The sequence below is a fragment of the Sminthopsis crassicaudata genome, chromosome 1, assembly GCF_048593235.1.
Source record: "Sminthopsis crassicaudata isolate SCR6 chromosome 1, ASM4859323v1, whole genome shotgun sequence".
Lineage (NCBI taxonomy): Eukaryota > Metazoa > Chordata > Mammalia > Dasyuromorphia > Dasyuridae > Sminthopsis > Sminthopsis crassicaudata.
In genome coordinates, this window is record NC_133617.1 from 225,564,508 (window position 1) to 225,583,445 (window position 18,938).

The following is an 18,938-nucleotide window of genomic DNA, read 5'->3' on the forward strand; positions in this document are numbered from 1 at the left end:
TAGGTTAACTGCTTAGGGGAGAGGGTTTGCTTGTCTGTACATCTCTACAGATGGAGAGGGAATCAGATGGGTGCCAATGAATCGTATTTGCCTTGTCCATTGGAGAGAGACAGAAAAAGAAGACCCTCAAAACAAAGGAGAAGACCCAAAAAACATTGGATGTTTCCATCTCTGACTGTGCCTACCATTGAAAGAGTTTGGCAATTAACTCTATGTGAATGGCAATTAACTCTGAACATCAAAAATAATTGTCAATGAGACTGATTTGAACTTCAAAACCTGCGGGAATCATTGGACTCCCTGAGACATGATAAGACTGATGCAGGACTTCAAAATCTGCAGGAATCATTGGATTCCCTGACATATGAAGTGATGGACAATATATTGGTTTTGGTCTATTCTTGGCTGCTGAAGGAGGTATATGTGTGGTTGTGAATTGATAGTTATTTTCTACATCTTCCTTCTGGGACTTAAGGAAATCTTTATAGTATTTTGTTTGTTTATATTGTTTGTTATGTTATTATTTGCTTGTGAAATATTACAATTTGCCTATGTGATTCCTCCCTTGCTTATGGATTTAACCACTGATATATGCTTCAATTAAAAACAAAAGAAAGGGTGAGATGTAGAAGGCCACAGACAGTGGGGGAACTCTGGGTAAGGTATAAGACCTTTCAGTCCAGAGGGAACCTGCTAACAATGTCTTGGTAGGCTCCTCATCTCCCCCAAGGACTCTCAGCTTCCCTGAGAAATCAGGGGGCTATGATAACCTATGTTCTGATTGAAGCAGGTGAGACCAGGTGGCAATCTACATAAATAGCAAGTTGTTTATGTGGTCCCACATATGCAATATATACTTAGTGCATGCCCAGTATTGTTTTGGTTACATAAGGATATCAGGGTATACAAAGGAAGAAGACTTTAGAATCAACAGACTCCATATTTCCACCATCTTCAGGTGTCTTGCCTTATCACCCCTCCTCTAACATGGTATGTTTTAACTACTCTGGCATGGAAGCTCTAGAAAGCTCTAGAAAGTTGTCATCCCAACGTGGGGGCTCTAGAAAGCACAGTATGTTTTGTCACTCCAATTTGGGTGCTCTAGAAAGCAGGACCCAATATTTCTATATATCCTAAAATACTAGAAAACTTCTAAAAATCTCTAAAATGTTCATAAAATGTTCTCTCTGGACTGTCCATCAACATTTTGCCTGTTTACTCATTCTCAAGAACTGAGGATTTGTAAACCTCTTTTGAAATGAAATGATCTCAGGAACAGAGATTTACAGCTATCTAGTCCAGCTTCCTCATTTTTAATAGATGAGGAAACTGAGGCACTTAAAAGTTAAGTGACTTGCTTGCTCCAGGTTTCATAGTTGATAGGTTCAAACACTCCTCAGATGCTTATCTTCTTGACTTCCAAATCTACATCTTCAAACATCAATATTGAATGAAATGAATCCCAAGATAATTCCACAAATGTAAATGTGAATAATTTGGTTTACTAAACCTGTATTTTGATATACAATCATCTTCTCATTAGAATTTGGGTGTTCCATTAAATTTTTTAGATAGTTACTGCAGATTATCTATATCATAAAACAGCATTATTCTTTTTTTATTGAAGCTTTTTATTCTCAAAAACATATGCAAGGATAATTTTTCACCACTAACTCTTGCAAAACCTTGTGTTCCAATTTCCTACCTCTTCCCCCCAGCCCCTCCCCTAGATGGCAAGTAATCCAATATATGTTAAACAACAACATTATTCTCCACAAACAAGTTGGGCTGAATAGTTCCAATCTATACAAATAAATTAGCCAAATGGTAAAAATCAGTTGAAAAAGCCATGATTTCCTCAAAAAGTTGTGATCATTTTAAAAAGGAAATTCACATCATGAGTATTGTAGAAATTGGCAAAAAAAATATTTCTTTCTAAATGCATTGAAAAGAGTTAAAAACAATAACAGCAACAAAAGGAAAGGAAAGGATTTTAAATTCAAGTTCACATCATTGAAGGTTAAAACAGCTTAAACTTGAAAATGACTTTGCCTCTATTTATGCCTGTATTCTAAGGAAAAAAGATGCTGTTAATTATTAACTTATTTGAAATGCCCTATGTGCATGGGATTCTTGATCTTCTTGCCATTAGGAAGAATTCATCTTGAATACACATAACATTAAGAACCAAACATTTCCTTCAAAAATGTGCAAAGGGGCTTCACTGAACTACAAATTTGAAAATGTCAATTTAGTGTCATAAAATGCCAAAGATTCACCCAGAAGGGGAGAAGCAAAGATCACAGAAAAAGACATCATTTTCTGAGACAGATAAATATTTCATAAACTTGTATTTCTGTAACCTCACTTTCTTGGTTTCAATAGGTAAGTGGCAATGAGAAGAATGTGGCTTTTGGAGACAGAGAATGCAAAATCATATGTCAGCTCAGTTATTGACTACCCTGGGTGACCTTGGACAAGTCACAACCTCTCCAAATAAAATTAGGTGACATAATTAGATGATCTCTAAGGTTACATCCAGCTCAAAATCTAGGTGATCTTATTATATGTGTGCATAAATTATGGCTAAAAACTGTGACTAAATACATAGCCGCAATGAAATTCATTAGTGGGGGGGGGGTCATACTTGGATTTTTGTCACCAAGTAATATTATCTGCTGGCTTAAAAAAATAGATTTCAATCCATCCCAATTGGTTCTGTCTTCACTTAGATGAACAATAATTAGCTATGATTTTTCTGAGTCACTTAACATGTGGGTCTCAATTTTTTTCATGTGTAAAGTGAAAGAGCTGGATTAGCAAGTGTACAATACAATTCCTTCCAATATGAATGTTAATGGTCCTACAAGCATTCTGCTTTTCACTTGAATTTCATAAATGCATGAAAAGCATAAGTCATATTTTCCAACTAAAGGTTTACCCTCAGCCCATATTTTCATTGAACCAGAGTTCTCAATAAGACACAAGATAATAAATTATTATCCTTTATGTAATAGAGCTGCAAACAGGAACTTTAAACAACTGATTTGAAAAATAGTTTTTCTCTCTGCTTTGAAAATTAACCCAAGGTCAGGCTTTATCTGGACCTTCATACCCAGCTGCTTATACTACTTCTACTATTCAATGGAAAAGACCCTGATGTGGGAAAGATTGAAGGCAAAAGGAGAAAGAGACAGAAGAGGATTAGATGGATAGACAGTGTCATGGAAACAACAAACATGACCATGGACAGATTTGGGGAGATACTAAAGGATAGAAGGACCTGGCATGCTAGGATCCGTGGGGTCCACAATTGGATGTTACTAAACAAGTGAACAATTATTGCTGCTGCTGTTACTACTACTACTAGTACTGTTACACTACTGATGATTTTGATACCATTATTATGGCTATTGCTGTTACTATGGCTATTACTACTGCTGCTATTACTATTGTTATTACTACTACTACTATTGCTGCTGCTGCTATTACCAATACTGATATTACTACTGCTGCTGCTGCTACTACTGATAATAATAATAATAATTAACATTTACATAGCACTTACTATGCACCAGGAACTGTGCTCAGCACTTTACAAATAGTATCTTATGTGACCTTCACACTGCTTTGGGAGTTGTGAATCAGTATTTCTATTTTACAGATGAGGAAACTGAGACATATGGAGATTAAGGGACTTACCCAGAGTCAGGTAGCTAGTAAGTGTCCTAGGCAGAATTTAAACTCAGGTCCATCTAGGATCTAGCTCTAGTACTCTATATATTGCCCCACCTAGCAGTCCTGGAACAAAAAGTAGTTCCTGTGTTATTATTATTACCGCTGTTCCAACCCTGCAATGTGAATATGTGATATTAGTCTAGGAAAAAAAATGTGTACTGTAACAGGGAGTCCATGAGCTTGAGTTGTTTTTATCCTAATATTTCAAATAACTGTTTCAATATAATTGGGTTTATTTGTAATCCTATTGTTTTATTTTATGCATTTATTCTGAGGTGGGATTCATAGGTTTCACCAGACATACAAAAAAAAAGTTAAGAACTCATATTCTAAGGAAACTTTTGATGTTTAAATTAAAATTTCTCCATAGGGAATGAGAGTACTATAAAAGCATATCTCTAAGAAAATGAATTAAGTGTATTGCCTTTAAAAAATTAAGAACCTAGTTAAAAAAGGAAAGCATCAGATAGGCTTTTAGACTCCCTTAGTCTTATGGATCAGTTATTGATAGACTTTCCCTTTGCCTTTTCTTGGTTCCTTTGGTGGAAAAGGGTCACTGGAACAATCCGTTTTGTAGCCTGCAGCAGTTTGAGGAAGTGGATAGGGTAATTGAGGGGAAAATATTTTAAATGAAATGTTAATTCTACAATGTCTTGTTTCCATAATCAGGACAAAAGGCCCATGAACAACTGTTCCCTTTGGAAGCATTAAGCAGAGCACCTGTGCCTGTCCAGTTCTAGCCAATCCCACTGTACATAAGCACAAGGGATCCAAAGCAGGAGAGTGGTCTGGAGGAGTGGAATTGGCAGCTTGGGAACCATAATCCTGTAACTTATCAAAATGGTGGGTGAATGGATGCTTGCCTGTGGCCTTCTGTTGTTTCCTCTGAAATGGCAATCTCTTCCATTCCAACTGCTGCTCATTAGTCTACCCACCAGAAGCCAGTTCAAATTGTCACCCCTCTGCCAAATATATAAACTCTTTAGGCATCATTCAGCTAATCATCCTGTGGATAGCTTGCTTCCTCTGATGGTTGGATTGTTGTACCTGGCATAATATACTGTTTAATTCACTACGTTTCCTCAGGGGAAGGTCAACTTTGTGAAGGAGGCTAAACACTGATGAGATTGAATTAGTTTCCACTGAAGAGAGTCAATTTCTGGGTAATTTGTTCAGGCATTTATATACTACTTGGATTAGTTTCCCTACTTATATTGAGTAGATTCACTGGTCTTTAGGGGATTGTGATTCAGTATACTCCCTTTCCTAATGATACCAACTCAGAGTTTATGTACCTTTACAAAGGAAGTGCTGTTTCAGCAGGGTCTTGGTTGAACTGGTCTTAGTCAGAAAGTTTCAAATCTTGGGTGAAAGTTTTTTTTTTTTTTTAATATTCTATATAGCTTATTAATTAGTTTCTCTGCTTCTTCTCCCATTTCCTTTTCATACCTCTTCCATGTAGCTGCCAAAAACATCTTCCTAATGCACAGATCTGACCAAGTCACTCCCCTGCTTAAAAAAAAAAAAAAAAGTCTTCAATAGCTCCCCATTGCTTACTGGATAAAATACAGCTTCTTAGGCTAGTATTTAAGGCCCTCAATAACATGGCTCTTACCCATTTTCCCAGACTTACTTTACATTAATCTTGTGATAATTAAGAAATTGGAGACCTAGTTCTTGGATAATTTAATCATTTAATGAATAAGGTCAGCACATTTTAATAAAAGAATGGTCATTTGGCCATCTCTCTCTTAAATCAAAGACAATCATGGTGGGTAGGCTCAGTTTTCATGTTTTTTTTTAGAAGAGGAGAAGCAATCAATTCTAACTGGTTAACACAATAGAAGGTGGGTTACATTAAAATGAAAGTCTGAGAATGACATCATGTCACCTTTGGACAAAAATTCTTTCTATACCCAGATGATCCCCTGGGAAATCTAATCAAAGAATTATACCCATCTGAACCTGATCGGAAAAAAAAATAGACTAAATTCCTCATAAGGGTGTGTGGGATCGGACCAAGACTGAGGAGTTAGTTCAATTTTGTTAGTATTTTACTCCAAGACATTGAACTTTTTATGTTTTAAAAATCAGGACTTTAGAAGAAGGGGGGAACCCTGGATTTAATAATCATTTCTCTAATCTTCTTAACACACAATATTCCAAGTAAACTAAAGTAGTCATATCTCAACTTCTATATTCTGTCTCTTGCCTCCATTTATTCACACATAGTGTTTCTGAACCTCTGTCTACTTATCTTTGCCTTTCAAAATGCTTCAAGACTCAGTTCAGAAGCCTTAGTTATGAAAACTTTCCTTAACTCCCCAATTTGTAGAATTTCTTTACACTTTCTTCTGCATTCTTTAAACACTATTTACCCTTATATGTGTTGTTTCCTTTTAGTGGAATGTAATGTAGAAGCAGGACATTGGGCTTTTCTTAATTGGATCTTTAGAATTGTCGTTCTCTCTAGAATGACATCCCTGCAAAGACTAATAGGTAGACTTTTGTTGTTTAGTTTTTTAGTCATCTCTGACACTGTGACCCACTTTAGAGTTTACTTGGCAAATATATTGGAGTGGTTTGTCTTTTCCTTTTCCAGCTTATTTTTATAGATGAAGAAACTGAGGTAAATAGGCAAAAATCACTTGCTCAGCATCACATAGCTGGTCTAAGGCTGGATTTGAATTCAGGAAGAAGTCTTTCTGACTCCACATCTGGCATTTCTATTCATTGCACCACTTATCTATCCCTATAAATATATTAAGTATTCCTAACAAGAAGAAGGTACATAGGGAATAAGGAGAAATTATTCTCTGTGGGAAGGAATGCTGTTTCTAGGCAGGACAATGGAAAGCATTGCTTCATTTTCTAGACTTTGTCATCATACTACAATTGCTTTTTCTTTCTGTCCCTTCAGCCTCTTCCTCCAATTGATGAGTCCCTCTGAGAACAATTTGAAAAAAGACCTCTTTTACGTCTTTGTTTTCTAATAGAATTTAAGCTTTTAAGGGAGGTGCTATCTTTCTTTTTGCTTATATTTGCAGTGTCTGACATATAATAAGTCCTCCATAAATGATCATTGACTTGATTTGACTTGATTAATTTTTGATACCTCTACTTAAAATATTCCAACTACAACTTGGACACCTCCATCAATTTCCTAACTCTGTACTTCCCACTCCTACCATTGTGCTACATCACTTCATTCATTCATTCATTCATTGTGAGGATCAAATGAGATAACTTTAGCAAGTATTTTGCAAATCTTAAAGTGCTATATAAAGGCTAGCCATTATTATTATATGATTTGTATATGATCACAAAAGTTAAATGAGGGATTAGTAATTATTTTCTACATACAGCTAGAAGTAGCCATCATCTCCAAAGGGTCCAACCCTTGAGCTAGCACAGGAATAGCTGTAACCTATCTTAACTGCTATGTGCATGCCTTGTTATATAAACCAATTGAAGAAGATGCCTTTTTGCTGTGCTCTTGGCAAGGCTGGCCTGGATTTCTCCAGCAACTCAGCTCTCTGAAGCATCACATTTAGTCCTGAATTGGACTTGGAAGCCTCCAATGATCGTAGGAGAAGAAGTTAAGAAAAAGAAGGACTGATATATTTTTCTGGATGAGCAGAGTAGAGAATGGAGAGGGTTGTAAATTGATAGAGCAATTAAAAAAAAATTGAAAAAGGGGAAGGTCAGAGGTGATCTAGGAGCTAGTAAGTGATATACTTTGGGAGAAAAAGAGCACAAATTGTTAGTCCATAAACTGAAGAGAGGAAACAAATTCCACACTCAGGAAGTTGCTTCCCCTCCTCCCCCCGCACACACCCTTCCCTCCTGTGATGATGGGCAACTTCTCTATTGACTTTCTTCTTAGCTCAAATCTCATTTTAGGGTTATGAATTTCAGAGATAACAAGACTGAAGGGAGGATAACAAAGAGTGGTTCACTCGATACACAGATTTGTGGTCCAACTATCAAACCATGTTAGAAATTCTATAAATCCTTCTATTTCCCTGGAAACAAATTCATGATTCCTGGTGGTTCCTGCTCCTCATTAGTACAGAAAGAATGAACATGTAATCATCGAATATTGTGGTTGCGACTTCTCAAGGTGTCACCTCCACAAAACCTTAGAATTTTACTACTCAGTCACACTTGGGTTCCTCTTAATCTTCACTATGAAAAAACACCATTCTTCAAGGGTAGTCATACCTCTTTTAAACTCCAAGAAACCACAGATATTTAGCTCTATGCTAAATCAAGAGACTATCATGGAAAGTACTAAAGTCAATAGCCTTCCAACCCAATGGTGTGCTGCAGCCTACTTGAACCAGATCTTGAAAGCCAATTTGTTTTGGAGTTTAAATCCAGCCTCACATTTATTAGCTGTGTGAATCTGGGCAAGTTACTTAACTGTTGTGTCCTGCTTTCTAGAGCCCCCAAGTTGGGGGTGACAAACTGTACCATGCTTTATAAAGCCCCTACACTGGAGTGATTAAAATATTGAGTTCTGCTTTCTAGAGCCCCCACACCAGGATGATTAAAACATACTGTATTAATGGAAAAGTGATTGAGGCAGTTCTCCTGAGGATGGTGGAAAAAGAGAGTCTGTTTATTCCAAGGACTTTCCCCTTTTTATACCCTCATACTCTTATGTAACAAAAACAACATTGGGATTGGGCATGCACCAAGTATATGCTTCACATGGGACCACATAAACAAATTGCTTTTGTATGTAGTTTGCCATCTGGTATCATTCTTTGCCACCTGCTTCAAACACAACACAGGTTGTCACGGCCCCCTGATTTCTCAGGAAAGCTGAGAGCCCTTAGGGGAGATGGGGACCAGAACCAGACATTGTTAGCAGGTTCCCTTTGGGCTGAAGGGCCTTATACCTTACCCAGAGTTCCCCCACTGTCTATGACCCTCTACATTTAACCACCAACTGCCCCCCTCACAACAAAAAGGAGAAAGCCATTGTTAAAATTTTAGGATGAACCTTGACACTTCAGAAATCAACAAATCAAAATTTGATTTATTGTTGTATTAACTAGATAGGCTTAAGAAAATAATGGAGGAAGAGAAAGGATTGGGAACCAAATGTTGATTCACAAAATAATGTTTTCACTTGTTGTTTGATTGCATTTTGTTTTCTTTCTTATATTTTTTTCTTTTTTGATCTGATTTTTTCTTGTGCAACATGATAATTGTGGAAACATGTATAGAAGAATGGCACATGTTTAACATATATTGGATTACTTGCTGTCTAGGGGAGGGAGTGGGGGAAGGGAGAGAAGAAAAATTTGGGACACAAGTTTTTGCAAGGGTGAATATTGAAAACATGAATATGTTGTGAAAGGGAGGAAAGGAAGAAAGAAGCAAGGAAAGAAGAAAGAAGGAGAAAGGAAGGGAAGAAAGAAGGGAGGGAAGAAGCAAAGATGAGAGAAAGAAAAAAAATCAGGGAGGAAGAAAAGAAGGGAGGGTGGATAAAAAAGGAAGAAAGAAAGGAGAGAGGAAAGAAGGGAAGGAGGAAGGAAGGACAAAAACAAGAGAAAGAAAAGAGAAAAAGAGAGACAAAACAAAAGGAAGGAAGGAAGGAAGAAGAAAAGCACGGAAGGAAGGAGGAAGAAGAATAAAAAGCTCAATGAAGTTTTTTTTAAAAAAATATAAATAAAGAAAAAACCCTCAGGAATCACAGACAGGCAAGGCAGCTTTTATATAAGATTTGACAATGTGCAATAAGTATTTTGCAAGTATAACATCATTTCTGGTAACACAGATCAAGAAATAGCTACAACAATGTGGAGAGATTCTGCATTTTGATAAGCATTATCTGGCTACATTCAATGCTGGGCAGCCTTGTGTCTACATGTTATCCACTTCTCATTTATGGCCTCTCCAGCTTGACTACATAGTTTTCTGCTTCAAGGAAGCACTCAGCTTAGTATCCTAGAAGACACAGCTCATCAACTTGATTCCAAACAGTCTGAGAAGAAGTATACCTATGGGGTCTGAAATGGGCAAAGATAAAATAAAGAGCATCAGCATTTGTTTAGTGTAGTATTACTCATTCTCCTAAAACTTTGATTTTAGCCAGACTTCCCTGAGGCCTATTTGAAATAAGAGGATTTTGAACTGTTGAACCACTGAAAAATTGCATAAAGAAACTAATAAGATATTATTTCCCTCACGTATGCAAGGGATATAGGAACAGAGGAGGAAAGAATGCAGTATCTTCATAGAACTATGATTCCATACAACAGACAAATCAACAAAAAATTATGAAACTCTGCTAAAAACATTTGGTTAGTGCTCTGTTCTGTAATCAAGTTTATATACTGGAGAAAACCTTGGCAATGCTGGAGCTAAAGAAAATCTCACTTAAGCTTTTTCTCAGATGTATGTATGAATAAGAAGCATATTCCAAGTTTGACTCAAGATAAATCAATCTATAACAGTCATAAACCTGGCATCTTTGGATTTGCTGTAATATTAGAATTGACTTACAAAGATGATCCAAATGGCATCATTCTTAGAATGGCAAACAGGTTACAGAGGAAAATCAAGTTATGGAATGATCTGAGATCACTCATAAATACTAATCACTGAGGACAACAATAGTAAGGCTGACGATAACTGACATTTGCATATTTTTTAAAGATTGAAAAAAAATATATATATATATGTGCATATGTACATATATATATATATATATGTGTGTGTGTGTGTGTGTGTGTGTGTGTGTGTGTGTATGTATGATATTCCTAAAACACTAGTCTAATCAGGTCCTTCCCCTATTAAGAAATTTCAGTGAGTGGTTGCTTACCACCTATGGGATAAAATATAAACTCTTGTTTCTTATTTCTTCAAGATGATTCCTATATAGTACTTCATACATGTTCTATCTCATTTTCCCTCATAAATTTTATGGTCTGGATAAACCAACTTTCCTCCTATTCCATGTGCATTATATTGTTTCTCTCACTCCCATGCTTTTGCCTGGGCTATTCCTATACCTGAAATGCTCTTGCTTTTCACAGATCTTAAGATTCATCAGTCCCCCTATAAGACTCATTCAAATGATACTTTTTATATGAACATTTCCTCACCACTACTTCAGTTGTTACAACTCCCTGGTCCCAAAATTACTTTGTATATATATTGTGTTGTTCAAGATGCTCAATGGACATTTGCCTAGTTAATGGAGAACTTATACAAGACTAGCTCTTACATGGAGGTCAGAAGAAGCCAAACAAGGATACAAGAAAGCCAACTCATATTGATCTGATCAGACAGACTATAATTTGACCCCAGCATAGTGATGGTATTTTGATTCTCTTCAAGAACAAAAGACAAAAATTACATTTATCTGTGGACCTTTGATCCTAGTACAATATTAGTTCCTTGGAGACAGGAACTCCTTTATATTTGTAATTTCCTTTCTGAAGTATGAACACCTTTTTCTGATTGAATTGGGAAGGCAAGTATTACACTAAAAATTGTAAGCACTGAAACAGCTAAACCAGAGAATTCAAGGCAGTTTGTGTAGGAGCTAACAATTGAGGGAGAGCCTGACCTCTCAGAGGAATTTATTTTTGGAGTGAGGGGCATTTTTCCTGCCACCCTGGGCATGATGCATTGAATTAAGGACACTGAACTAGTAGAGAAGATGGATCCAGCTGAAGTCAGAAAAGAAATGACTAGAGGTTCAATAAAGAAATACCTCTGAGAATCAAGAGGGGAAGCTCCAGGAGGAGAGAAAGGATACTGTGGCTCTTTAATTCTGGAATTGTGACTTGCCTTGGCCACTTTGGTTCCCTACGAGTGTGCCTCACTATTATTATATTTAAGTCTGTGCCTGCTCTTTTCACAAATACTATGTGTGTTTTGTGGGAAAGTGCACTTCAAATTTATGGGAAGAATATTTGAAAAGTGCTGTATTATTATGCCATCTTAGTAAGAACTCTTGCTTTGAGTTAACTCTACCTGGAAAATACACTGCTGAGGTCAAGTGAGTTGTAAATTTATAAGAGTAGACTAACAACTTTCCATTAGCAAGAATCCAGAATGATTTTAAAGACCTGCCCAGTAGGTGAATGCTGAAATATTAATGCTTAAAATCAACATGGTCCTCATAGTCCTAACTGGAATTGGGAAAGCCTTAGTGTTTACAGGATATAACCACATTAATGTCCTAAAAAGTCCTAATATGAGTAGGAAAAATTCCTGATAATAGTAGCAGAAGTGGAATAAAATCAGGTAAAGCCCTTTCCTTTGTGAACATTTCTGCCACTTTCTGTTTTTCTTTCACGATTCCATTCTCTGTGTTGCTTGTCTGACCTTTAACCTTACAAACAGACCTGGGAAATATGGGCAAACTAAGTACTGGAAATGTCCATTAATAGCAAAGGTGATTTGACTATGGCTTACATTGCATTATTATTGTTCCTCCTCCTCCTAATAATAATAATAATGATTAATTGAATTTGAGAAAGGTCACCTACTTGCATTCAGAGAATAAATTAGGATTTTCCAAAGCTGCTAAATTTGTTAGCTCTGGTCTGAGATGAATAGAACAAGCAATACTTGTTCAGATGGTTACCAGAACTAAAAACTTTTCATTTGCTGCTTTTCAAAGTTATCAGACTTACATAATTCTATTATTTGGCTAATCTACCTTTTCTTACTGCTTCTTTTCAGAAACCCTGTGCTTCAGCCAAAGTTTTTTTTTTGTGGAAAAGTATGACCCAAATTTATGTAGTTAATTAATTAATTAATTGACTCCTTTACATTTCCTCTTTCTATCCTTTCTTCCTTTTCTCCTATATTTTCTCTTCCCCATCTTCCTTTTCCTTTCTCTATTTCTTCCTTCTTTCTCTTCAGCTCTCTTCTCACTCCCCAAATGCCTATTACTTTAGATACCAGGTACTTATAATTTACTTATAAAAACTGAGTAGTGAAAGAAAGCATATAATAATTTATTAGTTGTCATTTTTGCATAACAGATGTGATTGACTGTTCTAAACAAAGGAGCCAAGATTGAACCTCTGTTGGCTTTTAAATTGCTGTCTTAAAATCATCCAGATGGAACATTGCTCTTATGATAAAGAGCCTTTTCGGATATAAACCCTTCTCTGGGGCTGCCAATACATTTGGCATAAATAATATTGAATTCACAAGTAGACTTGACAAGGGTAAGTGCATTTACCCTGCTCTTTAAAAGGTTTGGGGAACACATTATCTGTCTTTGCTCTGTCTTTGTCAATGTTTTGTCTGCCTTCAGACTGAATCCTTCAATCAAAAAACAAAACAAAACAAAACAAAACCAGTAACTAATTCCTAGCTTTATTGCCTTAAAAAAACCTTTTAAAACATTTTATTTGCTTCCTGGCTTGAATAAATTCAAAAGGAGGAAAACCACTCCTTACCTGATCTATAAGTGACAAAGAAGACTAAAAATATTTTTATTAATAAATCTATATCCTTTCTGTGCTAAGGAAGAAGAGAAGAGGTTATAGGATAATTCAAATGATCTCCATTCCTTCATTGAACTATCTTAATCAATATATTCTGCAGAAGGGTATAATTCTTTTAAAAAGTACACATTTTGTTAACAATACTTAATCACAAACTGTTAAAAGTCTGGAATATCCTTTAAGTAATGATAATTCAATAGCATGCTTTTGAAGTAGTATTCTCTGACAGGCAGGGGACTGAGCTGACCATTTGGTTTTATCTCCAGCTCTAAAACTGACTAATGAATCGTTGAACAAAATGAGCCATTTAAAATCTGTACCAGGATGATGTAGAGTTATTAGGAGACTAGGGATAACACACATCATTCCAACTTCTTTATCCTTGGTCCTAAAATAACTAAATAATATAAATAATAAATAATAAAGTTATGTCTTGATGATAACTCTATTCTAACAGGTCTTAACAAGTTCCCAGACACAGACATGTGGCTTCATATAATAAAAGTAATAACCATAACTTCAATTTTTATAGGGCTTTCAGATTCCAAAGTTCTTTCCTTACAACTCTGTGAGGTCTTAGTCACTTCAGATATAAATGGGGCTAACAATTACCTCCTTTTTCTTCCTGCTTAAGCATGAGAAAAGTCTGTTAATAGATGGGCCTAATACAGGATAATACCCATTAGTTTATGTTTGATATTAAATATTCAAAAGTCATTCAACAGTTAACACAAAGAAGACTTATTTAACTATGGACATAGAAGGGTATCCTAAAAGGCCACTGTAACATTTAGCTTGGTAAAGCCCCTTCCTTCCTATCCTCCTCCAAAATGGAAATGGGTCTGTTCAATAAGCATTGAATAAAACATTTGCCAACTGAGTCCAAAGGGCCCCAACTTCTAGGATTCTTTGAATGGGCCTTTTTCTGACCTTAGGTGACCAAAAAACAATATCAATATAGCCAGAGGCCACCAGGAAGTGGCAGCAATGAACATATGAACTGATTCTTAGACCCTCTTGATCAATCAATTCTTGGGGACAATTTTCTTGTGTTTTAGGGAAACACCTATATAGATCTAATAAACTTATATAATGTGCATTGTCTTATTGAGACCTTTTTTATATGGAACAGCTTGGTCCACCTTAAAACCTGAAAGTTTGAATGTAACCATCTGGTTGCTGTCTATCTCTCTTTTAGCATAAGGGAAGTTTGAAGTGACCCAAGTAGAGAAAAAAATTGGGGTCTTGACTACCTGTGAGATATGTCCCACTGCATAGTCATTTTGAGGGTTTGACATATACATACACATATATGCATATATGTAGTGGCAAAGGTTGATATAGTGATAATATATGGGCATTTATATACATATATGTGTGTGTTATAGAGGGCCTCGTCTCTCTCTCTCTCTCTGTACATATATATATATCTATATCTATATAAATAGATATAGATATATATATATGTATGTTTACATAGTGATATTATTATGTTATTTAGGTAATATGTGTTCAAATATGTATATCTATGTGGATATAGATACATGTGGGAGCAGCCTATCCATAAAATGACAATAGGAGGATGTTTATGTCTTGCTTCTACAGTCCCTTCATTACACCACATTTGCTGTATTATACTTGGTAACAAAGAGTAGATCATTTAAGGAAGAATAATAGAAGAGTTTAATTTACAAGAGATAATATCCAAGCAGAGAGCAAGCAAATCTGGCTTTGCCATTTGTTACTATGTGACCTTGTAGAAGTTCCTTAATCTCTCTAAATCTCATTGTCTTTGTAAAATGAGAGATTTGGACTATATGGACTTTAAGGTCTCAACCAGTTCTATAGTCAATAGCACATAAGATTGTGAATAAAGCCCATGGCCTCAGATGATATACAAATATACAAAATATGGATGATAAATAGGATGATCTGGATATCCTAATACAGAGAAGAAAATTTAACCTTGTCAATATCACCAAGACTTACAAAGACAGATTTGATGAATTGATCTTGTTTTTGAAAGGCCTGTCTTATTCAAAAGAAATTTTAAAAGATAAAAGGGAATGATTTTATATTAAAATGTACGCTCAATGTGAGGAAATATAGAAAAACAGTAGAAAACAGTTGGATGAAGAAGAAAAGATGTGATATTCTACATACCATTTAAACACAAGAAGAATTAGATAGAAACTTTGGGAATTCTGCATGGAAATACAGTACTGTAATGATGGAAGAGTTAAACTCTATGGATGGGTACTAGAATGTCCTCTGGAAAACAGAGAAATCTACTAAAAAGCAGAACTACTAAATTTAGATTGTTCTTAATTATAGTCATAATCTTTAAAAATATGGAGGAAGCAATGAAGAAAACTGCTTTCTAAATTCAATTGTAACCTATAAGAAGGAAGTGGTTGCTAAAGTAGAAAAATCAGGAATCTTGATGGCAAGTGAATTACCAGAGAATTTAGATGCTTTTATATAAGTAGTAAATGCTTGATCTAAATTTTCTATCTTCAAAACCCTGATTTTCAAAAGGATTGATTTGAACTCATTGAAAGCAATAAGATGCTTTTTTTATTATCTCTTAAGTTATCCCAAGTTTCCAATACTAGCTTCCAATTATTCTCCTTTCCAATGCAGAAATCATTCTCTTTGGAAGAGAAAAAAATAAATAATAAGTAAAATGAGGAGTTATAGAATTCAGCCTTTTCATCACAGTCAATTATTATGACCTCATCCTGATATAACTTTAAAATGTTTTTCTTTTTCTTAGCATTTATTACTAATCTCTATTTGACGGAACTCAGAGAATGTGACCTACAATGTCAATAAGAAATTTCTAAGCACTGACACATCTCTGAGATGTCAAATGTCTACTTGAAGTAAGTGGAGATGTTTGACAAAATGCAAAATCTGAGATTTTTGCTAAAAGTATACTTTATTATTAATGGTGGAAATAGGTAACATTAATCAGAAAATGCTATTGATCATAAGGGAATTTCTTCAATCTTTTAAAAAGCAGTAAGAAGGATGTGATTTCCTCAATATGGGCACTTAGTAATTAAGTCTCAGGGAGTTTCCTGAAACCCACAGAAGTGAAATAACTAACATAATAAATAATTGAGTGCTCAACTTGGTATCAGAAGCATTCAAGTTTTACTCCCCAAAGGACATTTCCAATTTGATCCTAAGAAATCTCTTTTATCTCTGTGGTCCTCAGGCAGTTCTCTATATTATAATGTCTATTGTTATGTAATTATATAATAATAATAAATGTCTACACTAAGGCAGTCACTTTTACAATGCCTTTTGGAGATTTGACCAATTCACCAATTCAGCAATAGCCTTCTCTATTACCCATTTCCATGATAAAATTGAAGAATTTACATGTTATCAAATGCCTCAATATAAATGGAATGTTGTGATTGCTCAGGCTTGTCCAACTCTTTGGGACATCATTTATGATTTTCTTGGCAAAGAGATTAAAGTAATTTACCATTTTCTTCTCCAGCTCATTTTACAAATGAGGAGACTGAGGCAAAAAATGAAGTGACTTACTCAGGACCACATAGCAAGCAAGTGTCTGAGACTGGATTTGAACCCAGGTGTTCCTGAATCCAGGAACACTTAACTATGTATCTATCCTATATAGGTAGAGTTGTTTTTTTATCAGAGTTATATCAGAGGAAAGAGATTTCTGATTTTTTGGTACAAATAACTGTTTTTTTGCATATATTATCTATCAGCATTATATATTTTAGCTCATATTTTATATATGTTATAGTCTAGCTGGGCTTTTATACATATTTCCATATTCAATCTGGCATTTTTAGTTCTAAGGAGTGGGTTTAACATTTACCAGAATCTCTTTTTGTTCTGTTTTCAACATTTTCAAGCCTCACATATAACACTTTCTTTTATTTTTAATACTATTTCATAGTATTGTCCTATAAAAAATGATCAGCAAGATGATTTCAGGAAAGTCTGGAGAGATTTACATGAACTGATGCTAAGTGAAGTGAGCAGAATCAAGAGAACATTGTACACAGGCACAACAAGATCATGTGGTGATCAACTCTGATAGATGGGTGATTCAGGCCAGTTTCAATAGACTTGTGATGGAGAGAGCCATCTGTATCCAGAAAAAGGAATATGGGAACTGAATGTGGATCATAACATAATATTTTGATCTTTTTGTTGTTGTTTTCTTGCTTTTTTTTCTTCTCTTTTTTTCCTTTTTGATCTGATTTTTCTTGTGCAACATGATAAATGTGAAAATATGTTCAGAAGAATTGCACATGTTTAATCTATATTGGATTGTTTGCTGTCTAGGGGAAGGGTTGGGAGGAGGGAAGGGAGAGGAACACCGGGGTTTGCAGGGGTAAATACTGAGAACTATCTTTGCATGTGTTTTGAAAATACAAAACTATTATAAAAAAAACTATTCCATGCCTTAGGAATAATGAAATCTCTGGGGAAAAACCAACATGTGTGCACATGATAATTGAGACCCACTGAGAGTCACAAAGCAGCTAAGAACCTTATGTGAATACATCTTAGATGATAGATTTTCCTACATCTTGTGAATTTGGATGAGGACTGGCCACCTGGAACATCTTGTGACATTTATTCAAGCTTTGCTTCTCATTATGAAGATATAAAACACTCATGCCCAAGAATGAGAACCCTTGACAGGTTCCTTTAAAATTCATACCTAGTTGACAAGCTAGTGAAAAGAATTTTGAAGTCTGTAGGAATCAAAAACCTCTTTGTGGATGATACTGAGTGGGCTGTGTAATTCCTTATATATGTCTTATGTGTGGAAGGAGATGCAGTTTATTAAAGTAGATAGCTATACTTCCCCCCCCCCCCCCAAGGCTGGGGTTAAGTGACTTTCCCAGGGTCACACAGCTAGGAAGTGTTAAGTGTCTGAGATCAGATTTGAACTCTGGTCCTCCTGAATTCAGGGGTGGTGCTCTATCCACTGCGCCACCTAGCTGCCCCAGATAGCTATACTTGAGGTCAGCTAAGCAAAAGTGAGTATTTGATAATGTGTTTATGTGGCAATCAAAATAATCTTTTTTTTTTTAAAGAAAAAGTCAACTTTGAAGGGTGAGGAAGGGGGGAAAGGAGATATAAATATGATTTATCTTTGTATCGTTAGGGTCTTTGATCTTTAATATCAGCCTTTAAGTTACATCATGAGCCTTTGAAATATATGTAAGGTGTTGATGAATAACTTATGTTCTTCACAGCCTGGACTTTTTGCTTATTGCCCTAGCATGACATCCCTCTTGATTAGACACTATGTTCTGGAGCATTCAACACTTTTACCTCTGGAACTCTAGCTCTGGGGCTCTTATTGTACTAATTGATAATGATCTCATATGACCAATTATATCTAGCCAGGCCCAGTCATGCTTCACTTTAAACCCTATCTTATTGTCCATTCCAGAACACTACACATTTCCCTGTAATTTCAGTCTTGGAACCATAACCAAATCAATATTGTCATTGCAATTGGAAAGAATGGCTCAATCTACTTCCCAAACTCTTCCTATGACTTTCCCCCCCACATTCCTTTCCTTCAAAGAAATATATTATTTTCGATTCACAGAACAAGCATTTCAACGACACAGTAAATAAAAAAGATGATTGCACATGAAACTTCAAATCTACCATGTACCATTTGTAATTGTGTCCAAATAT